We start from the raw sequence: 24,533 nt of genomic DNA on the forward strand, positions 1-24,533 counted from the left end.
TTTTTTTTGCGGTTCGCGGGCCTCTCACTGTTGTGGCCTCTCCCGTTGCGGAGCACAGGCTCCGGACGCGCAAGCTCAGCGGCCATGGCTCCCGGTCCCAGCCACTCAGCGGCATGTGGGATCTTCCTGGACCGGGGCATGAACCCGTGTCCCCTGCATCGGCAGGCAGACTCTCAACCACTGTGCCACCAGGGAAGCCCTGCTCTCTGCTTTTTAAAAATAATTTTACCATATGTATCAGTTTTTGAGCTTTCAAAAAAAAATGATATCATACTTTGTGAACGCTTCTAGAATTTGCTTTTTTGCTTGTTTTACTTTGTTTTGCTTTTATTAAGTTGCTTATAGCTGTGGTATATGCATTTTCACTGATGTACAGAATTCTTTTGTGGAAATATACCATAATATATCCATTTTTGGGTAGATGGACATTTGGGTTGTTTCCAGCTCTTTACTGATATAACCCTTGCTTCTAGGAACATTCTTGTCATGTCTTCCAGAGCAAAGGTATAAGAGATTCTCTAGAGTACATGTGGGAGTAAAATTGCTGGGTTGCAGGGTATGCTCAACTTTACAAAATAATGTTATATTGTTTTCCGAAGTGGTTTTACTGATTTATACCACTAGCGGAATATAAGGGTTTTCTTTGATGCATTCTGTGACATTGATTTTGTCGATTAATTTTTGCAAATCTAATGGGTTTTATTTTTATTTTATTTTTTTAAAAATCTTTATTGGAGTATAACTGCTTTACAATGGTGTGTTAGTTTCTGCTTTATAACAAAGTGAACCAGTTATACATATACATATGTCCCCATATCTCTTCCCTCTTGCATCTCCCTCCGTTGCACCCTCCCTATCCCACCCCTCTAGGTGGTCACAAAGCACCGAGCTGATCTCCCTGTGCTATGCGGCTGCTTCCCACTAGCTATCTATTTTACGTTTGGTAGTGTATATATGTCCATGCCACTCTCTCACTTTGTCCCAGCTTACCCTTCCCCCTCCCCATATCCTCAAGTCCATTCTCTAGTAGGTCTGTGTCTTTACTCCTGTCTTGCCCCTAGGTTCTTCATGACCATTTTTTTCTTTTCTTTTTTTTTTAGATTCCATATATGTGGGTTAGCATACGGTATTTGTTTTTCTCTTTCTGACTTACTTCACTCTGTATGACAGACTCTGGGTCCATCCACCTCACTACAAATAACTCAATTTCGTTTCTTTTTATGGCTGAGTAATACTCCATTGTATATATGTGCCACATCTTCTTTATCCATTCATCTGTTGATGAACACTTAGGTTGCTTCCATGTCCTGGCCATTGTAAATAGAGCTGCAGTGAACATTGTGGTACATGACTCTTTTTGAATTATGGTTTTCTCAGGGTATATGCCCAGTAGTGGGATTGCTGGGTCGTATGGTAGTTCTATTTTTAGTTTTTTACAGAAGCTCCATACTGTTCTCCATAGTGGCTGTATCAATTTACATTCCCACTAACAGTGCAAGAGGGTTCCTTTTTCTCCACACTCTCTCCAGCATTTATTGTTTGTAGATTTTTTGAGGATGGCCATTCTGACCGGTGTGAGATGATATCTCATGGTAGTTGTGATTCGCTTTTCTCTAATGATTTATGATGTTGACCATTTTTTCATGTGTTTGTTGGCAATCTGTATATCTTCTTTGGAGAAATGTCTATTTAGGTCTTCTGCCCATTTTTGGATTGGGTTGTTTGTTTTTTTGATATTGAGCTGCATGAGCTGCTTGTAAATTTTGGAGATTAATCATTTGTCAGTTGCTTCATTTGCAAATATTTTCTCCTATTCTCAGGGTTGTCTTTTCTTCTTGTTTATGGTTTCTTTTGCTATGCAAAAGCTTTTAACTTTCATTATGTCCCATTTGTTTATTTTTGTTTTTATTTTTATTTCTCTAGGAGGTGGGTCAAAAAGGATCTTGCTGTGATTTATGTCATAGAGTGTTCTGCCTGTGTTTTCCTTTAAGAGTTTGATAGTATCTAGCCTTACATTTAGGTCCCTAATCCATTTTGAGTTTATTTTTGTGTATGGTGTTAGGGAGTGTTCTAATTTCATTCTTTTACATGAAGCTGTCCAGTTTTCCCAGCACCACTTATTGAAGAGGCTGACTTTACTCCACTGCATATTCTTGCCTCCTTTATCCAAGATAAGGTGACCATATTTGCGTGCATTTATCTCTGAGCTTTCTATCCTAGTCCATTGATCTATATTTCTGTTTCTGTGCCAGTAGCATACTGTCTCGATTACTCTAGCTTTGTAGTATAGTCTGAAGTCAGGGAGCCTGATTCCTCCAGCTCCGTTTTTCTTTCTCAGGATTACTTTGGCTATTCGGGGTCTTTTGTGTTTCCATACAAATTGTGAAATTTTTTGTTCTAGTTCTGTGAAAAATGCCAGTGGTAGTTTGCTGGGAATTGCATTGAATCTGTAGATTGCTTTGGGTAGTATAGTCATTTTCCCAATGTTGATTCTTCCAATCCAAGAACATAGTATATCTCTCCAACATTTTTTTTTTTTTTTTTGCGTTACACAGGCCTCTCACTGTTGTGGCCTCTCCCGTTGCGGAGCACAGGCTCCGGACGCGCAGGCTCAGCGGCCATGGCTCATGGGCCCAGCCGCTCCGCGACATGTGGGATCTTCCTGGACCGGGGCACGAACCCGTGTCCCCTGCATCGGCAGGCGGACTCTCAACCACTGCGCCACCAGGGAAGCCCTCTCCATCTATTTTTATCATTTTTAATTTCTTTCATCAGTGTCTTATAATTTTCTGCATATAGGTCTTTTGTCTCCTTAGGTAGGTTTATTCCTAGATATTTTATTCTTTTTGTTGCATTGGTAAATGGGAGTGTTTTCTTAATTTCACTTTCAGATTTTTCATCATTAGTGTATAGGAATGCAAGAGATTTCTGTGCATTAATTTTGTATCATGCTGCTTCACCAAATTCATTGATTAGCTCTAGTAGTTTTCTGGTAGCATCTTTAGGATTCTCTATGTATAGTATCATGTCATCTGCAAACAGTGTCAGCCTTACTTCTTCTTTTCCGATTTGGATTCCTTTTATTTCTTTTTCTTCTCTGATCGCTGTGGCTAAAACTTCCAAAACTATGTTGAATAATAGTGGTGAGAGTGGGCAACCTTGTCTTGTTCCTGATTTTAGTAGAAATGGTTTCAGTTTTTCACCATTGAGCACGATGTTGGCTGTGGATTTGTCATATATGGCCTGTATTATGTTGAGGAAAGTTCCCTCTATGCTTACTTTCTGGAGGGTTTTTGTCATAAATGGGTGTTGAATTTTGTCGAAAGCTTTCTCTGCATCTATTGAGATGATCATATAGTTTTTCTCCTTCAGTTTCTTAAATCGTGTATCACATTGATTCATTTGTGTATATTGAAGAATCCTTGCATTCCTGGGATAAACCCCACCTGATCATCGTGTATGATCCTTTTAATGTGCTGCTGGATTCTGTTTGCTAGTATTTTATTGAGGATTTTTGCATCTATGTTCATCAGTGATATTGGTCTGTAGTTTTCTTTCTTTGTGACATCTTTGTCTGGTTTTGCTATCAGGGTGATGGTGGCCTTGTAGAATGAGTTTGGGGATGTTCCTCCCTCTGCTATATTTTGGAAGAGTTTGAGAAGGATAGGTGTTAGCTCTTCTCTAAATGTTTGATAGAATTTGTCTGTGAAGCCATCTGGTCCTGGGCTTTTGTTTGTTGGAAGATTTTTAATCACAGTTTCAATTCAGTGCTTCTGATTAGTCTGTTCATACTTTCTATTTCTTCCTGATTCAGTCTCGGAAGGTTGTGCACTTCTAAGAATTTGTCCATTTCCTCCAGGTTGTCCATTTTATTGGCATAGAGTTGCTTGTAGTAATTTCTCATCATCCTTTGTATTTCTGCAGTGTCAGTTGTTACTTCTCCTTTTTCTAATTATATTGATTTGAGTCTTCTCCCTTTTTTTCTTGATGAGCCTGGCTAATGGTTTATCACTTTTGTTTATCTTCTCAAAGAACCAGCTTTTAGGTTTATTGATCTCTGCTATTGTTTCCTTCATTTCTTTTTCATTTATTTCTGATCTGATCTTTATGATTTCTTTCCTTCTGCTAACTTTGGGGGTTTTTTGTTCTTCTTTCTCTAATTGCTTTAGGTGTAAGTTTAGGTTGTTTATTTGAGATGTTTCTTGTTTCTTAAGGTAGGATTGTATTGCTATAAACTTCCCTCTTAGAACTGCTTTTGCTGCATCCCATAGGTTTTGGGTCGTCGTGTGTTCGTTGTCATTTGTTTCTAGGTATTTTTTGATTTTCTCTTTGATTTCCTGAGTGATCTCTTGGTTATTAAGTAGTGTATTGTTTAGCCTCCATGTGTTTGTATTTTTTACAGACTTTTTCCTGTAATTGATACCTAGTCTCATAGCGTTGTGGTCGGAAAAGATACTTGATATGATTTCAATTTTCTTAAATTTACCAAGGCTTGATTTGTGGACCCAAGATATGATCTATCCTAGAGAATGTTCCATGAGCACTTGAGAAGAATGTGTATTCTGTTGTTTTTAGATGGAATGTCCTATTAATATCAATTAAGTCCATCTTGTTTAATGTATCATTTAAAGCTGTGTTTCCTTATTTATTTTCATTTTGGATGATCTGTCCATTGGTGAAAGTGGGGTGTTAACTTCCCCTACTATGATTGTCTTACTGTCGATTTCCCCTTTTATGGCTGTTAGTATTTGCCTTATGTACTGAGGTGCTCCTATGTTGGATGCATAAATATTTACAATTGTTGTATCTTCTTGGATCGATCCCTTGATCATTATGTAGTGTCCTTCTTTGTCTCTTGTAATAGTCTTTGTTTTAAAGTCTCTTTTGTCTGATATGAGAATTGCTACTCCAACTTTCTTTTGATTTCCATTTGCATAGAATATCTTTTTCCATCCCCTCACTTTCAGTCTGTATATGTCCCTAGGTCCAAGGTGGGTCTCTTGTAGACAGCATATATACAGGTCTTGTTTTTGTATCCATTCAGCCAGTCTGTGTGTTTTGGTTGGAGCATTTAATCCATTTACATTTAAGGTAATTATCAATATGTATGTTCCTATTACCATTTTCTTGTTTTGGTTTTGTTATTGTAGGTCTTTTCCTTCTCTTGTGTTTCCTGCCTAGAGAAGTTCCTTTAGCATTTGTTGTAAAGCTGGTTTGGTTGTGCTGACTTCTCTTAGCTTTTACTTGTCTGTAAACGTTTTAATTTCTCTGTCAAATCTGAATGAGATCCTTGCTGGGTAGAGTAATCTTGGTTGTAGGTTTTTCTCCTTTATCAGTTTAAATATGTCCCACCACTCCCTTCTGGCTTGCAGAGTTTCTCCTGAAAGATCAGCTGTTAACTTTATGGGGATTCCCTTGTGTGTTATTTGTTGTTTTTCCCTTACTGCTTTTAATATGTTTTCTTTGTATTTAATTTTTGATAGTTTGATTAATATGTGTCTTGGCTTGTTTCTCCTTGGATTTATCCTGTATGGGACTCTGCGCTTCCTGGACTTGACTATTTGCTTTCCCATATTAGGGAAGTTTTCAACTATAATCCTTTCAAATATTTTCTCAGTCTCTTTTTCTCTTCTACTTCTGGGACCCCTATAATTCGAATGTTGGTGCATGTAATGTTTTCCTAGAGGTCTCTGAAACTGTCCTCAATTCTTTTCATTCTTTTTTCTTTATTCTGCTCTGCAGTAGTTATTTCCACTATTTTATCTTCCAGGTCACTTATCTGTTCTTCTGCCTCGGTTATTCTGCTATTGATTCCTTCGAGAGAATTTTAAATTTCATTTATTGTATTGTTCATCCTTGTTTGTTTGGTGTTTAGTTTTTCTAGGTCCTTGTTAAACGTTTCTTGTATTTTCTCCATCCTGTTACCAAGATTTTGGATCATCTTTACTATCATTTCTCTGAATTCTTTTTCAGGTAGACTGCCCATTTCCTATTCATCTGGTGGGTTTTTGCCTTGCTCCTTCATCTGCTGTGTGTTTCTCTGTCTTCTCATTTTGGTTAAGTTACAGTGTTTGGCGCCTCCTTTTTGCAGGCTGCAGGTTCGTAGTTCCCGTTGTTTTTGGTGTCTGTCCCCAGTGGCTAAGGTTGTTTCAGTGGGTTGTGTAGGCTTCCTGGTTGAGGGGACTAGTGCCTGTGTTCCGGTGAATGAGGCTGGATCTTGTCTTTCTGGTGGGCAGGTCCACGTCTGGTGGTGTGTTTTGGGGTGTCTGTGGCCTTATGATGATTTTAGGCAGCCTCTGCTAATGGATGGGGTTGTGTTCCTGTCTTGCTAGTTGTTTGGCATAGGGTGTCCATCACAGTAGCTTGCTGGTCATTGAGTGGAGCTGGGTCTTGGCATTAAGATGGAGATCTCTGGGAGATTTTTGCCGTTTGATATTACGTGGAGCTGGGAGATCTCTTGTGGATCAGTGTCCTGAACTTGGCTCTCCCACCTCAGAGGCACAGCCCTGATGCCTGGCTGGAGCACCAAGAGCCTGTCATCCACATGGGTCAGAATAAAAGGGAGAAAAAAAAGAAAGAAAGAAAGAAGAGAGCAACCAAACCAAACAAATCCACCAATGATAACAAGTGCTAAAAACTATACTAAAAACAAAAAACAAAAAAAAATGGACAGACAGAACCCTAGGACAAATGGTAAAAGCAAAGCTATACAGACAAAATCACACACAGAAGCAGACACATACACACTCACAAAAAGAGAAAAGGGGAAAAATATATATATATCGGTGCTCCCAAAGTCCACCTCCTCAATTTGGGATGATTCGTTGTCTATTCCGGTATTCCACAGATGCAGGGTACATCAAGTTGATTGTGGAGATTTAATCCGCTGCTCCTGAAGCTGCTGGGAGAAATTCCCCTTTCTCTTCTTTGTTTGCACAGCTCCTGGGGTTCAGCTTTAGATTTGGACCCACCTCTGCATGTAGGTTGCCTGAGGGCGTCTGTTTTTTGCTCAGACGGGACGGGGTTAAAGGAGCAGCTGATTCGGGGGATCTGGCTCACTCAGGCCGGGGGAGGGAGGGGTATGGAATGTGGGGCGAGCCTGTGGCGGCAGAGGCCAGCATGACGTTGCAACAATCTGAGGTATGCCTTGTGTTTTCCCAGGGAAGTTGTCCCTGATCTCAGGACCTTGGCATTGGTGGGCTGCACAGGCTCCCGGGAGGGCAGGTGTGGATAATGACCTGTGCGTGCGCACATGCTTCTTGGTGGCTGCAGCAGCAGCCTTAGTGTCTCATGCCCGTCTCTGGGGTCTGCGCTGATAGCCGTGGCTCGCGCCTGTCTCTGGAGCTCCTTTAAGCGGGGCTCTTAATCCCCTCTCATTGTGCACCAGGAAACAGAAGCAAGAAAATGTCTCTTGCCTCTTCGGCAGCTCCAGACTTTTTCCCGGACTCCCTCCTGGCTAGCTGTGGCACAGTAGTCCCCTTCAGGCTGTGTTCACACCGCCAACCCCAGTCCTCTCCCTGGGATCCGACCTCCAAAGCCCGAGCCTCAGCTCCCAGCCCCCGCCCGCCCCGGCGGGTGAGCAGACAAGCCTCTCGGGCTGGTGAGTGCTGGTCGGCACCGATCCTCTGTGAGGAAATCTCTCCACTTTGCCCTGCGCACCCCTGTGGCTGCGCTCTCCTCCATGGCTCCGAAGCTCCCCCCTCTGCCACCCGCAGTCTCTGCCCGCGAAGGGGCTTCCTAGTATGTGGAAACCTTTCCTCCTTCACAGCTCCCTCCCTCTGGTGCAGGTCGCTTCCTTCTTCTTTTGTCTCTTGTTTTTTCTTTTTTCTTTTGCCCTACCCAGGTACGTGGGGAGTTTCTTGCCTTTTGGGAGGTCTGAGGTCTTCTCCCAGCGTTCAGTATGTGTTCTGTAGGAATTGTTCCACATGTAGACGTATTTCTTATGTATTTGTGGGGAGGAAGGTGATCTCCACGTCTTACTCTTCCACCATCTTGACGCTCCCCCAGTCTATTGGGTTTTAAATGGTAAATCATTGTGGTCTTCATTTGCAGTCCCAATTTCTAATGATGCTGAACATCTCTTTATGTTTGTTCATGTTTTTTCTTTGAAATGTTTGTATTGTGTACCCATTTTTTTTTTAATTTAATTTTTGGCTATTTTGCTGCCCACGGGCTTTCTCTAGTTGTGGAGAGTGGGGGCTACTCTTCATTGCAGTGCGCGGGCTTCTCATTGTGGTGGTTTTTCTTATTTCAGAGCACGGACTCTAGGCACACGGGCTTCAGTACCTGCGGCACACAGGCTCTAGGGTGTGCGGGCTTCAGTAGTTGTGGTGTACAGGCTCAGTAGTTGTGGCTCGCAGGCTCTAGAGTGCAGGCTCAGTAGTTGTGGCGCACGGGGTTAGTTGCTCCACAGCATGTGGGAGCCGGACCAGGGATCAAATCCGTGTTCCCTGCATTGGCAGGCAGATTCTTAACCACTGTGCCACCAGGGAAGTCCCTGTACCCATTTTTAATGTATTATTGGTAGTCTTACTGATTTGCATGTGTTCTTTTAGCTCTTCTGAATTTTAATTCTTTTTCAGTTATATGTGTTATATCTTCTCAAGTTTTTTGTTTATCTTTTCACTTTCTTATAGTGTCTTTTAATAAACAGATTTGATTGTAAGATAGTTATATTTACCAGTCTTTTATGGTTAGCTCTTTTGTGTCTTAAGAAATCCTTCCCTATTCCTATATTTTCTTCTAAAAGTTTTAAAGTTTTTTCACATTCAAATACATTTAAGTATTTAATTCTAAATTGAATTTTATGTACAGTATGAGGTAGGAATCCAATTTCATTTTTTCCCTTATGGATACCAGTTGTCCTAGCTCTGTTTATTGAGAAATCTAATCCTTTTCTAATGATCTGCAGTGTCACTTCTGTCATGTCGGAATTCCATGTGTGCATGGGTCGGTTCTGGGTTTTATATTCTGTTTCATTGGTCACTTTGTCTATCTCTGTGCCATTACCAAGACTGCTGTAATTGCTACAACTTTACAGTATATTCAGCATGTAGCAAAATTTTGTTTTTTATTCAGTCTGTCCATCTTTTGTCTTTTTTTTTTTTTTTTTTGCGGTACGTGGGCCTCTCACTGCTGTGGCCTCTCCCATTGCAGAGCACAGGCTCCGAACGCGCAGGCTCGGCAGCCATGGCTCACGGGCCTAGCTGCTCCACGGCATGTGGGATCTTCCCGGACTGGGGCACGAACCCACGTCCCCCGCATCTGCAGGCGGACTCTCAACCACTGCGCCACCAGGGAAGCCCCCATCTTTTATCTTTTAACTAGTGAATTTAGTTCGTTCATTTCATTGTGATTGATTACTTAGTTATATTTATTTCTTTTTTTTTTCTACTTTCCTGACTTCTATGGGATTGATTGATTTTTCTTTATTCCTCCTTTTTCCCTTCTTTGGGTTGTAAATGATATATTATACTTTAGTTATTTGGGTGTTTACCTTTAATTTTTTAACATGCATATTCGACCTAAAAAAATCAAATGTATTGATTCCCAAAGGGGTCCTGGAGCAACATTATCAGCATGATGACCTTGGAACTTGTTAGAAATGAAAATTCTCACTTTCTACTCCAGACCTGTTAGTTCAGAAATGTTAGGTACACGGCTCAACAGGCTGTGTGTTTTTTTTGTTTTTTGGGTTTTTTTTTGCGGTATGCGGGCCTCTCACTGCTGTGGCCTCTCCCATTGCGGAGCACAGGCTCCTGACGCGCAGGCTCAGCGGCCATGGCTCACAGGCCCAGCCGCTCCGCGGCATGTGGGATCCTCCCGGACCGGGTCACGGACCCGTGTCCCCTGCATCGGCAGGCAGACTCTCAACCACTGCGCCACCAGGGAAGCCCAGCAGGCTGTGTTTTAACGGGACTTCCAGGTGATTATGATGCACATCAAAGTTTAAGAACCATGTCTCTAATATGACTTGCTTTATCTTCTTGAATGTTAATTAATTTCTCCTATCTGCTGTGTTTCTATTGTCTGGTATTTTCATTTTACCTTGTTTTTATATCATTTCAAATTAGTAATAATTAATGTTATGGTTTCATAGTCAGTGCTTATTTGGATAAGCCCACATATGTTTACCAATTTCTTATGAATCCCACTCCTTCCTTCTTTAGCTTCAGTTACTCTCTCTCTTTAATTTTTTTTTTTGAAGTACATCCTTTAATAATTTTTTTCAGTGAAGGATTGTTAGTAGTAAATTCTCTTCCAGTCTTTGAAAAGTCTTTGCTCTCAGTCTTGATAGTTTAGCTGAGCATAGGTTCTAGATTGAAAGATTTTTTTTTCTTTAGTACTTTGAAAATATTCCATTTTTTCCTGACCTCCATGGTTGCTGTTGAGAAATCATTCTAATTATTCCTTTGGAGGTAATCTGCCTTTTTTCTCTGGTTCTTTTAAGATTTTTCCCTTGTCTCCAGTATTCTGCATTGTTTTTAGAGTGTGTCTAGATGTAGGTTTAGTTTTAGTTCTATTCAGAAATTATGCCTATTGATCTGAGGGTTGATACCTTTCATTAATTTTGGAAAATTCTCATATATTATCTCTTCAAGTATTATCCTTCCCCCATTTCTTACTATTATCCTCTCCTTCATTTCTCATTAGACATAAATAAACCTCCTCATTCTCTTCCTTCCATGTTGCTTAACCCCTCTTGAATATACTGGTAATACACTGGGTAACTTCCTCATAAATACCTTCCAGTGCACAGGTTCTTTAGCTGCTGCTTATACTGCCTATTGAGTTGTCCTTTTTACATTTACTTTTCATTTCAGTATTTCAAGGTATTATTCAATTCTATAAGTTCTATTTTATTCATTTTCAGAAATTTTTTTTTTTCATAATGTATTTTTTCCTTAGTGTTTTGATTCCTTCTTGTATGTCTTTACTCATTTTAAGTATACATATTTCATATTCTTTCACATTGTCATTTTTTAAAAATTATTTTATTTTTTGGGGGGGTGTTGGGTCTTTGTTGCTGCATGAGGGCTTTCTCTAGTTGCAGTGAGCAGGGGTTACTCTTTGTTGTGGTGTGCGGGCTTCTCATGCCAGTGGCTTCTCTTGTTGCAGAGCACAGGCTCTAGGCATGTGGGCTTCAGTAGTTGCAGCATGCTGGCTCTAGAGTGCAGGCTCAGTAGTTGTGGTGCACAGGCTTAGTTGCTCTGCAGCATGTGGGATCTTCCCAGACCAGGTGTAGAACCCATTTCCCTTGCATTGGCAGGTGGATTCTTAACCACCAGGGAAGTCCCCACATTGTCATTTTTTTATTTCGCATTTTTAGGAGTCTCTTTATACTATTTTGTGTGCTGATTCTAGCCCTAGTGAGGTATTTCTTGGGTTTCATGTAGTGTTTAATTGTAAGCTCATCTTTAGTAGTGCTTTTTTTTTTTTCCTATGAAGCGCCCTTGTCACCTTTTTGTGTGGATTTCCTTCCACACAGAGATTTGTATCTGCTGGGCACTCTGGGATAACACTGGCCTAAGTGTAGTTTTTATGTTAATTTTTCAATTTGGGAGTTCCTGAACTACACTGGTGGTATAACAAAGGACCTTAAAGCCATGTAAGGCATTTGCCCAGTACTTTAAACTCACAAATTATTAATTTTCCACTCTTTTATTGAAGGCTGCTGTTCAAGAGTCTCAGCCTTTATGTTGGGAGTCACTTCTTTCTGCCTCAATTGGGTCCTATGCCTCATCTTCTGTCCTGGGTTATAATACTGAAACTCTGGGTTATGAAAATAATAACTAAATTCATCTGCGGTATCATATCACACATTGACCGTTCTGGTTTTTAGTTCCATCTTTGTTTCCACCACGTAGGGATTTGCCTTTCTTTCTTGTAAACTCAGCTATAATGTAAAATAAATTTTGTTATAAATCTGTCTAGCATTTCTAGGTATTTGTAGCAGGAGAATTATCAGTCACCTTAGATTTTATCTGTTGTTGTTTTCTAAAAAGGAAAATATCCTGCTCAGTGCTAAGAGAAGTACACAGACAGGGTCTCTTCTCTTTTAAGGCTTCCTCTGGAAAGAGCATAGTGAACAGACCAGCCTCAGCAGTGGCATTCAGACCACAAGGCTCAGGAGGACAGGAAGACCCACTTTTCAGTATGAGGATTCTTTTAGTTAATGATGATAGCAAAGGTGGCCCCAGAATCACCTAGCTCTAACTCTGGCATTACAAATTTTGGAAAGTACATAGTCTTTTAAGATAAGTGAAAATTGGAACTGAGCCAGTTATGTTATTTTCAAAAATAAATACTAATAAGATTTTTGTTGGATTAAGTTCAACTTCTACAGTGACTTTTGGAGGGACACATCTTTTGTCCTCTTTCACTGTGAGTGAATAAGTTAACATTACAATGCTCCTTGGGTCCAGAAAGGCTAATAGGTATGTATGTCTGTACCAAGTGGAAACTTTTTTTTTTAAACCTCTTCAAATATTGAAATCTCTCCTAGATTTTTAGATCCAACGGTTTAAATTGTTGAAATTTAATGTTTTGAAATAAGAGCATAAGCAAGACATTACTAAAGAATCCTCACCTCGGGGACTTCCCTGGTGGTCCAGTGGTTAAGACTTGGCGCTTCCACTGCAGGCGGCTTGGACTCAATCGCTGATTGGGGAATGAAGATCCCACATGCTGTGCCACGGCCAAAAAAATTCCTTGCCTGGTAGACTATTCATACATAACATTTGTCTTTAAAAAAAAAAAATTCCATAATTCCTTTTAGTCTTTCCAGCTATAGGCATATATGCCTTTAGAAGGCTTTTTACTTCTTGAGTTCTTTATCAACTGATGCTATGTGTGCGGTAAACTTACCAAACATTTGCTGAGCACTAAGGAATAGGAAACCCAGTCCTTACTGGCAAGTTTATTTGAAGAGACAAAAATCAAAACCGATTTTTATCAGTAAAAATCTACTGTACAGAATAGGATGGCTTAAGTTGTTTTTGATGAAAAAATTGAACTGAGTTTTAAACAGCAAGAAATGTTTGTGTAAAAGTTGATAAATTTCATCTTCTTGAGTCCTGAAAAATCCATAATCCGTGGTTAAAAGTATTGTCTGTAGAGACTACCTGAATCTGAATCTGACTGTTGACCTTTAGCAAATTATTTAAATATGCTGAGCTTCAATTTCCTTATCTATGAAATGGAAACTTTTTTTTTTTAAGTCCATTATAGCATTCAGTATAGAGTCAGAATTAAAAGGGAAATTTACAGGCCATTTAGTCCAGCTTTCTTTGTCATGTTACATTCTTTATTTTTTATTTATTCATTTGGTTGTGCTGGGTCTTAGTTGCAGCAGGCAGGCTCCTTATTTGTGGCATGCAGACTCTTAGTTACGGCATGCATGTGGGATCTAGTTCCCTGACCAGGGATCGAACCCAGGGTCCCTGCTTTGGGACCAGGCAAGTCCCAGTGTTACATTCTTTAATGTATATTGTTAAATTCTCTATTTCTTAAGAGCACTAAGGAACTTGACCAAGAAAACGTAGGTTTCTGTTGTTTCTATTTAAACATGCTTTAAGACAAAATTTCTCAATGGCGGGGGCTCTGCAGAGGAGATACTAATATTAATTCGATACTTAATACATGTTAGCCATAATCTAATTGAATTTGGGCATCTACCTGTAAAGGGCAGGTATTCATCAGAGAGATGAAGAAGACTGTCCAAGATTACCCAGCTAAATGGTTGAGATAAATTAGATCTCAGAACTAAGGCCTTTATATTCCCACTCTGCTGTGCTGCTACCATGGTCCCCCCCCTCACCCTTTTTTAACCTTTAAAAAACTAATACCAATATTTATATAGGAAGTTTTCCTGTTAATTAACTCATACTTCCTGGTTTAGAGCCACAATAGTCAACTTATTTTTATATATTTTATACCTCCTTAGCAAAGTGTGTTTGTATGTATGTGCATAATATATATTGTCATATGTATTAGGATTTTGTTCAATTCAGATTTGAGTGCTTACATGTTTGCTGCTGTTCTAGATACTGTATACTAAGTATACAGGGATGAAGAAACAGAAAATTAAGAAATAAATCCATAAACAGTGAAAATTAACTATGGTGATGGAAATAACTGAGGGGCTACTTTAGGCCTTTTCTAAGGCAGAATCTTTCTGAGAATGTGACATTTAAGCTAGGACCTGATTCATGAGAGGAAGCAAGATATGCACAAAGCTGAGATGCAAGCATTCCAGATGGAGAGAGTAGCTGATGCAGAGGCCCTAAGACCAGTACAAACATGAGGTGTTAAAGGAACAGGAAGAAGGCAAGCGTGGCTGGAATATAGTGAGCAGGGGAATAAGGTCAGAGGAAGATGGTTCCCAGAGTATGCCATGCCTTGCAGCCTTGGTTAACAGTTTGATTTTATTCTAAGTGTGATAGGAAGTCACTGGATGGTTTGAAGCAGGGAGGTAATGTAATCTGATTCATAGTTTGAAGAAATCACACTTGTTGCCATATGGAGAATGGATTATAGGGGCACCCAGGAGAGAGTGGTGGACTGGTGTAGGATGGTAGCAGTGGAAATGGAGAAAAGTAGATGGACTCCATTTTTGTTTTGGAGATAGAGGTGACAGGCCTTGCTTCTGAATTGAATGTAGGGGAGGAAAAGCAAAAGAAAGAAGGATTGATCCTACATGTGTTTTCTTGAGCAGTAGGATGTTGGGAAAGCAAATTCCCATTCCCTAAAATGGGCAAGGTTGGGGAGGGGAAAATCTAGAGTTCTGTTTTGGACACTTTAAGTTCGAGGTGCCTGTAGACTTCTAAGTAGAGATGTCAAGCAGGCAGTTGGATGTATAATCTGGAGTCTAGAGTTCAGGGGAAATGTATAAATTTAGGAATCATCATCATATCTGTAGTATTTAAAGCCATGGAATGAGATTACATAGGGAATAACTGGATAGAGATGGGAAGGGTCCCAAAACTCACGATGTTTACAAATGCAGTGAAAAAGTAGCTGATGAAGTAGAAGAAAAATTTTAAAGGCATGGTAGCTTGAAAACCAAGTACAGAAAGTATTTCAGGAGTCTAATGCTATTGAGAGGTCAAAAGAGTTGAAGGACTAAGAAGTGACCCTTGAAATTGCTAAAATGGAGGGTGTTCATCACTTTGGGGAGCAATCTCAGTGGCATGGTTGGAACTGAAGCCTTAGAGTTGGATGAGGAGAGAATGGGTGGTAAGAAATGGAGACAGTGCGTATAGATAATCCTTTAAAAAATTCTGCTGTGAAGAGGAGCAGAAAAATGGAGTGCTAACTAGAGGGGACAAGAGGGTCCAAGTTAGGTATTATGTAGGTTGGTTTTGTCTTAAATTTTATGTGCACATATTCTGCTACAAGGTAGCTCTTCCTCTTAGTACACTGACCTGCAGACCTGGGGTTTCATGTGTTAACTAAATAGAAAACTATACCTAGGAGCCCTCCTGCTATCCCTACAGACCCTGAGAGCCATTGACAGCAGGAACAAGAGGAATTCCCTCAATAAGGCACCTGTTCATTCAAAAACCCCTGTTCTGTCTTCTCTTGGCGGACTCTGGGAAGACAGAAATATCATACCCTGTCCCTCCTGCAAAGTGGTAACTGTTCAATAGGGGAGACCATGGTAGGTGCTGCATAGTCTGTACTTGACCTGGGCCATGAATAATGAAGGAAGGGCATTTCAATAGAGAAAAGTGCCTCAATCATAGAGGCATCATACTGAGCGGAGTGAGGGCATGTGAGGGAGCTTGATGGGGCCAGCTAGGAGCTTGTGGGGGTGGGGAGGTACAGTGGTGCTTTCCAGCAATTTAGGCTTGCCTAAGGAACAAAGTCAGGCTGTTTACTGAGTTCTGTTATCTGGTTATCAGATGCGTTCTTCAAAATGAGAAGAAAAGAAGTGGTACCTACCGATTTCTCCAAAATTGAGTGTTTATGGGCTTATGCTTGCAAATCTTCTTAAGGTTTATACTGTGAGCCTTAAATTTGCCTTCTCACCTACAAGAAAGTAAGGTCCAAAATTTCCCATATTGTTTCACCTCTTAGAAGAAGCATGTAGTCATTGTAATTGTTGCATTCATCTGTCTATTTAAGGTGACACAGGAAATCAGCAGTGCATTTTCAAGAAAAGCTGATTACCATCTGTTAGTAATCATCTAAAACAGTCACTGATTGTAAGCAGTGCCAGTGGTCAGAGACACACTAGATAAGAAGGGGGAAAACATCCATTATTTAGAATTTATTATCCCTTATCCACCCCCTTAAAAGAAGACATCAATTAAAATTAAGTGATTTTGGAATATATCAAAGTACACTGTTCCACCCTATCCCCAAAGTGTTCCACTGTCATTTTCCCCCAAATGTGGAATGTTGCACATTAAGTCATATTTCTTCTGAGACTCAGTGGAAACATGTAAGTTTTGCCTCCAAGGCAGCCAACTCTCTTTGAGTCTTTTCAGAGCCTGGCTTCTTACACTCAAGCAGAGCTTGGGGGTGAGGGCTTTAACCAGGACTCACCTCATGGCCACCATTCTCATTCTTGTCTTGGATACAGTACAGTTTCACATCAGCAGCCCCTGTAGCATCAAATAAGTAGATTACAAAACCAAATGATAGCTGGTGGCATTTCACACTCGCAGGTTTTCTTAACCAAATATTTATCAAGCACTGTGTTAATAGTGGGTGACCCATTGCCTGAATTTTAAAAGCTGATATTTGAGAGTTTGGCTAAAGGAAATACAGCAATTCAACAGTTTTAAGTGTTTCAGGAAATTCGTTTAATAGTCTTAAAGGTTTTATCCAGAAAAAGAGGACATTTTTCTTTTAAATGTGCAACTTAAGTTTGGCAAGTTAGGGATTTTAAATTGTTCTGAGTAATAAAAACCACTATTAGTTTGGAACGTGATACTCAGTAGAATGTGATACTCATCATATCACTTCCTTTATACTAGAGGGCTTCTGCTGACCTAAATGTAGGAAGATAGGAAATTCTCACGGTGGTAATAACTACAGTAGGGAAGAGTATTCAATCAAAATTGATCTTAGCCAATTTTTTGGCAACCTGTATATCTCATAGTTTGGTACAATTTTATATACAAAGATGAGGATAATACTGTTGGCAAATGTCTTTTGTAAGTATAATCTTCTCTACTGCTTTTGTCCAGCTTGGATAATCTTCATGAACTTATTTGTTTTTATCCTACTTCTGAATTTTTTTTATTAGGAAGGCACACATATATTTGGCCATTTTAATTATTATTTTATTTACTGAAATAGCTTGAGACATGAGGAAATCCAGTTCAAATTTTGCAAAATGGTAACTAACCTTCCTTAGTAGTTTGAGTCCTGGAGAAGGCTAAAATACGAAAGATGTAAGAGCTGGAAGGGTCTTTTCCTGGCAGGTGAGATTTTGGTCTACCTAATGACTAGTGACCTAATGACATTTGGTCTAATGACTCTTTTTCAGGCATTCAGTTCTCTGGTAATGACTAAGTCCTGAGATGATTTTAAAAGTAGCCTCAGAGCAGGGCAGCAGCAAAAACCCTGAACTACTGTCCTGGGGATGCCTAATATGCTTCATTTGTGACATCAAGCTAGAACCCATGTGTACTTAGAAAGTAGATAACTCCGAGGCTTGCCGAAAGCTTTTCATTGCAGGTCCAAGTGTGGAGGCAGTTAGCTTAGAACACAAAGGAAAATCATCTAGCAATTGCTGGGGCAGAAGCCATAGTGCAAAGAGGTGCTGAAGGATAGTATATAGTTAGCTTGGCATTCAAAGGAGGTGTCTGTGTGAAGAAGGAAGGAGGGGCATGGATGAAAACAGCTCTACATACTACACTAGCGCATACCCCTTTCTCTCTTTTTTAAATAGACTATTTTTTTGGAGCAGTGTTAGATTCACAGCAAAATTGAGCAGAAAGTACAGAGATTTGCCATATATCTCTGCCTCTCCCCACCCCAACCATAGCCTACCCCACTATCAACATCCTTTACCAGAGTGGTATATTTGAACAACCTACATTCACATATCATACTCACCAAAATCTGTAGTTCACATTAGGGTTCACTCATGATGTTGTACATTCTGTGGGTTTAGACAAATGTTTAATGACATGTGACTGCCATTATAGTATCATATAGAATAGTTTCACTGGTATTTGTCTTTCTGTCTTTTGGCCTCATTGTGCCTCCCTTAAAATGGTAAATATATTAGGCCTTTGTCATTTGTGAGGATCACATCCTAAGACTTTCATGGATCACCAAAATTAGAAATGCCACTGAAACCATCATTTGTCCTCATAAAATGCAACAGATTGTTACTGAAATTTTCAAGGAAAATTTTCAGATTCTTAAGAATATTTAAATATAAGATTGAGTTATAAATCACTATTTTCTTAGATCTTAGACCTTTTCATTTTATTTTGGGAATCAGTTTTCACAAAACATATACTTAATATGAGTTAGTACTATATGCATTTAACTGAATGACATGCACACTCCAGGCACATGGTGGTGCTGATACAACCAGCCAGATGACCACTTACCCACAATAGTTTCCAGCCCATGAAATGTATATCTTTGCCTCAGCAGAATGATAGTTTACTAGAGGTCATAGAACTTCAAGGTCATTCTTAAATGTTAGTTACCTGTAAAGTCCAAGTGCTAAAAAATGTGTTAGGTTAATCTTTGGGTCTGTATAGTTCAGTCAGCAGTCAGCTCCCACAGGGTTCCTGCACAGTTCTGTTTCAGAGCTGCTTTTCTTCCACAGCCCATGCCTAAGTCAAGCCCTCCTTAACTCTTACCTGTATTACTGTGGTAACTTCCCCCATCTCGTTATCCCTCCCACCCCTGTTAAACTTCTACCAGGTTAATTTTCTTAAAGGTGCTGGTAGCTATTCTCTTCTAATTTTAGGAAAGACTTCCACACCTGGCCTTTCCCATTTCATCTCTCACTACTCACTATATTCTAACCAAACTGAATAATTTTGTTCCTTTAAGACACCTTGAATTTTACTATGCTGTTTCTCGTCCTTTGAATGTTACCTTGATAGAGCCCTTCCCAAACATGCAATTTTTTCCTTCCTTTGTACGCCATAATATTTTGTACCACTTAACCCATTCAGCCTTGTATTACAGATATTTATGCTTCGTCTACTCCATTATTCTGCAAATCACAGAACATGGTTCAAGCTGGGACTTTGGTTCATTTCCTTGACAATGTCTAACATTTATTCAGCACTTAAGTAGTATTACATTGGTGACATATTTTCATTTCCTTCACAGTGCTTTTGCATGTATGTACACACAAATCTTTTTTGTTTTGTGTGAATAGTTTCACACTGTAGGTGTTTTTTTGTTGTTTTTTTTTCCCACTTTACCATGTGATGAAAATCATGTTCATATATGTAAATAACTCATTATTTTTAATGGCTGCATAATATTCTATAAAGTGGATATTACCTACTTTATTTAACCACTGATAAACATATTAGGAAGCCTTTAAATGCTTGCTACTACAGATAATGCTACAATGTATGTCTTTGCACACTTGTGCAGATATATCAGAAAGACAGCTTCTTAGAATTACTGGGTCAGAGGGTATGTATATTTTTAACTTGTTAGTGCCACATTGCCTTCCAAAAGCACAAAGTTTATGTTTCTACCAGTAGTGTATGAAAGTACCCATTTCTTTGTCTGCTTTTCATATTATCAACCTTTTTAATTTTTGACAGTCTGTTACACCAAAAATGCTCTCACTTTAATTTACATTTCCCTGTTTAATAGTGAGCTTAAATGTCTTTTCATATGTTGGCTGTTTGTATTTCTTCTCCAAGAATTGCCTATTCACCTCTGTTTGCCAATTTTTCTATTAGGTTGTCTTTTCCTAAGTGATTTGTATCATTTTTTAAAATAGATTCTAGATATTAATCCTTTTCACATACATATCAAGGAGTTATTCCCAGTTTGTCATTTGTCCATTAACTTTCTTTATGGTGTTATTTGTGACTTAATTTTTAGGTAGACAAATCCTTAGTCTTTTTATTTATGACTTCTCAATTACAAGGGCCTTCCCAATCCTACGGTTACAAAAATGTTTTCTTTTAATAGTCTCATTTATTATTAATCTTTTAATTTATATGAATTTTATTTGAAATTTGATAAAGGCTAGTGATATAATTTTAATTTTTTCCTCTTTCCAACACTGTTAAAACATGTCCCATTGATTTGAAATGTCAGTTATAAACACTAAAGTTCTGTGTGTATTTATTTAGTTTTTATTCCTGTCCCAGTACTATGATTTTATTCATTTGCATTATCTCTCAAATATGAACTTCAGAGTCACCTTGTGGGTTTCATTTAAAAATATTATTTAATCTTGTTGGGAGTTTTGTTTGGATTGCATTTAATTTATGGATTACTTGGGGGAAAATGGACACCTTTGCAATATTGAATCTCCCATTTTGGACCGCTATAGTATGTCTCTCATATTTATTCAGGGCATTTTTTGTTTGTTTGTTGTCCTATTGTAAAGTTTTATAGCTTTTCATCTAGATCCTGTACCTTTTTGTTAGATTTCTTCCTTGGTATTTCATAGTTTTTATTGCCACCATGAATAGGATCCTATTTTCTATTATGTTTCCTATTGGATTTTGCTACTAGGTAATGTATGTTTATTTTATTTCTGACCACCTTATTAGTCTTAATAGTTTTTCAGTTGACTTCTTAGGTTTTCTGAGTATACAGTTATATCATCTGCAGAAACAATGACAAATTGCTGTTTTTGTTCCCCTCATTTAGTCTTCATTTCTTTTTATTGTCTTGCTCAATTGTTAGGCATCTCCAGGACATTATTTTAGAGTAGCAAAAATAAGAGGTATCTTTCTCTTGTTCTTAGCTTTAGGAGGAACACTTTTGTATATTGGAACACTTTTGTATATTTTAACATTAAATTTGATGCTTGATGTGGCTATCTGATAGTCATTTTGTCTAATTAAGAAAATTTTCTGTTTTTCTCTTATTGAGGAGTTTTATCAAAACTCAGTATTATAACATACTTTTTGACACCTATTGAGATAATTTTTTTCTTTTAATCTCTTAATTCAGTAAATTAATTTTTTTTTCCTGTTGTACTGTTCTTGGTTTCTTGGGATAAACACTATTTGGTCATGATACATTGTTTTTAACACCTTCAGTCCTAAATTTGATTTTATTTAGAATATTTGTATCTATATTCATAAGCAAAATAGGCCTATACTTTTTTTTTCTCTTTTTACTTATGTTTCTCCTTGCTGTGTAATACTTTATATACTTTGGAACTAGCTGTACCTTGAAAAATTGATAACATTCACTTATAAAACTGTCTGAGCCTGATGACTTTAAAGACGGCATTTTGACTGCCTTTTTAATTTTAATTATATTCAAGGGCTGTTGATATCCTATTTTTCTCTGATCTTGAGCACATTACTAACTTGATTAAATCTCAGTTTTCTCCCCCCTCCCTGTTTTATTTTACTGAGAAATAATTAACATACATCACGGTATAAGTTTAAGGTGTACAGCATGATGGTTTGATATACACACATTATGAAATGATTACTGTAGTAGGTTTAGTTAAAATCCATCATCTCCAATAGAAAAAATAAAAAGAAAGGAAAAAGTTTTTTTCCTTGTGATGAGAACTCTTAGGATCTACTTTCTTAACAACTTTCTTATATGTCATACAGCAGTGTTAAGTACAGTCATCATGTTGTACATTACATTCCTAGTACATACTTATCTTATAAGTGGAAGTTTGTACCTTTTGACCACCTTCATCCAATTTCCCCATCTCCCCATCCCCCCACCTCTGGTAATCACAGATCAGTCTCTTTTTCTATGAGTTTGGTGTTTTGTTTTGTTTTGTTTTAATTTAATTTTGGCTGCGTTGGGTCCTCATTGCTCACGTGGGCTTTCTCTAGTTGTGGTGAACGGGGACTACTCTTAATTGTGGTGGCTTCTCTTGTTGCGGAGCATGGGCTCTAGGTGCATGGGCTGTGGCACGTGGGCTCTAGAGCACATGCTCAGTAGTTGTGGTGCACAGGAGCTGCTCTGTGGCATGTAGGATCTTCCTGGATCAGGGATTGAACCCATGTCCCCAGCATTGGCAGGCGGATTCTTAACAACTGCGCCACCAGGGAAGTCCCTGTTTTGTTTTTAAATTCCACATATAAGTGAGATCTTGTCTTTTTCTGTCTGACTTACTTCTTTTAACATAATGCCTTCAAGGTCCATCCACATTGTCCCCAATGGTAGGACTTCCTTGTTTTTTATGGCTGAATGATATTCCATTGTATGTATGTATGTGTACGTCTGTATATAAAGATATGTTATAGATATAGATTTAGATATATATAGATATAGATACATATAGGTATATATCTCACATCTTCTTTATCCATTCACCCAACAATGGACACTTAGATTGTTCCCGTGTCTTAGCTATTGTAAACAATGCTGCTATGAGCACAGGGGTGCAGATAACTTTTCGAGATAGTGTTTTCATTTTCTTTGGATATATTCCCAGAAGTGGAATTGCTAGAGCATATGGTAGTTCTAGTTTTATTTTTTTTAGGAACCTCTATACTGTTTTCCACAGTGGCTGTACCAATTTACAGTCCATCCCTCCAACAGTGCACAAGGGTTTCCCTTTGTCCATATCCATGCCGTCATTTGTTATCTCTTATTGGTGATGGCTGTTCTAAGAGGTGTGAGGTGATATCTCATTGTGTGGGGGTTTTTTTAAGATTATTTATTTTATTTTATTTTATTTTGGTTGCATCAGGTCTTAGTTGCACCACGCAGGATCTTCTGTTGCAGCACAATGGCTCTTCATTGTGGTGTGTGGGTTTCTCTCTCTAGTTGTGGCGCATGGGCTTAGTTGCCTCGCAGCATGTGGGATCTTAGTTCCCTGACCAGGGATCGAACCTGCGTCCCCTGCATTGTAAGGCGGATTCTTTCCATTGGACCACCAGGGAAGTCCCTCATTGTGGTTTTAATCTACATTTCCCTAATGACTGTGAGCATCTTTTTTCACGTACCTGTTGGCCATTCATATAACTTCTTTGGAAAAATGTCTATTCAGGTCTTTTGCCCATTTTTAAATTGGGTTTTTTGTTTGTTTCCAAGTTTTATGGGTTCTTTATGGGTTTTGCATATTAACCCCTTATCGAATACATGGTTTTCAAATATTTTTTCCCATTCTATAGGTTGTCTTTTCACTTTGTTGTTGGTTTCTTTTGCTGTGCAAAAACTTTTTAGTTTGATGTAGTCCCACTTGTTTATTTTTTGTTGCTTGTGCTTTAAGGTGTGAGTCCCAAAGAATCATTACCAAGACCCATGTCAAGGAGCTTTCTTCTAGGAGTTTCACAGTTTCAGGTTTTACATTTAGGGCTTTGATCCATTTAGAGTTTGTTTTTGTGAGTGGTGTAAAATAGGGATCAAGTTTCATTCTTTTACATGTGAATATCCAATTTTCCCAACACCATCATTGAAGAGACTGTCCTTTCTCCATTGAGTATTTTTGGCTCCCTTGTCAAATATTAGTTTACCGTATGTGCTTGGGTCAATTTCTGGGCTGACGATTGTGTTCTCTTGGTCTGTTTGTCTGTTTTTATGCCAGTACCATACTGGGGTTTTTTGTAAGTCTTTTATTTTATGTTGAAATATAGTTGATTTACAATGTTGTGTTAGTTTCAGGTGTACAGCACAGTGATTCAGTTATATATATTCTTCTACAGATTCTTTTTATATATATATATAAATTTATTTATTTAATTTTTGGCTGCACTGGGTCTTTGTTGCTGTGTGCAGGCTTTCTCTAGTTGCAGCAAGCGGGGGCCACTGCTCGTTGCGGTGCGCAGGCTCCTCATTTTGGTGGCTTCTCTTGTTGTGGAGCATAGGCTCTAGGCACGCAAGCTTCAGCAGTTGTGGCACATGGGCTCAGTAGTTGTGGCTCATGGGCTCTAGAGCACAGGCTTAGCAGTTGTGGCACATGGGCCTAGTTGCTCTGTGGCATGTAGGATCTTCCCAGACCAGGGCTCAAACCCGTGACCCCTGCATTGGCAGGCGGATTCTTAACCACTGTGCCACCAGGGAAGCCCCTACAGATTCTTTTTCCTTATAGGTTATTACAAAATATTGAGTATAGCTCCCTGTGCTATACAGTAGGTTGTTGTGGTTAGCTATATTACATATAGCAGTGTGTATATGTTAATCCCATCATCCTAATTTATCCCTCCCCTCCCCACTTCCCCTTTGGTAACTGTAAGTTTGTTTTCTACATCTGTGGGTCTTTTTCTGTTTTATAAATAAGTTCATTTTAATCTGTTTTTTGTTTTTTCAAGTTCCACATATAAGTGATATCATATGATATTTGTCATTCTTTGGCTTACTTCACTTGGTATGAAAATCTCTAGGTCTGTGTTGCTATAATAATGCAAATGGCATTATTTCATTCTTTT

General features: G+C 38.8%; 1 protein-coding gene across 2 annotated transcripts in view; it reads left to right on the forward strand.

Moving 5' to 3' along the window:
- The window catches only part of RAD50 (RAD50 double strand break repair protein), a 102,074-nt gene that overhangs the window by 68,831 nt on the left and 8,710 nt on the right, over positions 1 to 24,533 (forward strand). The gene's annotated exons all lie outside the window — the stretch shown is intronic.

Source organism: Lipotes vexillifer, unplaced genomic scaffold, assembly GCF_000442215.2.
Source record: "Lipotes vexillifer unplaced genomic scaffold, Lipotes_vexillifer_v1.1 scaffold217, whole genome shotgun sequence".
NCBI classification, from domain to species: domain Eukaryota; kingdom Metazoa; phylum Chordata; class Mammalia; order Artiodactyla; family Lipotidae; genus Lipotes; species Lipotes vexillifer.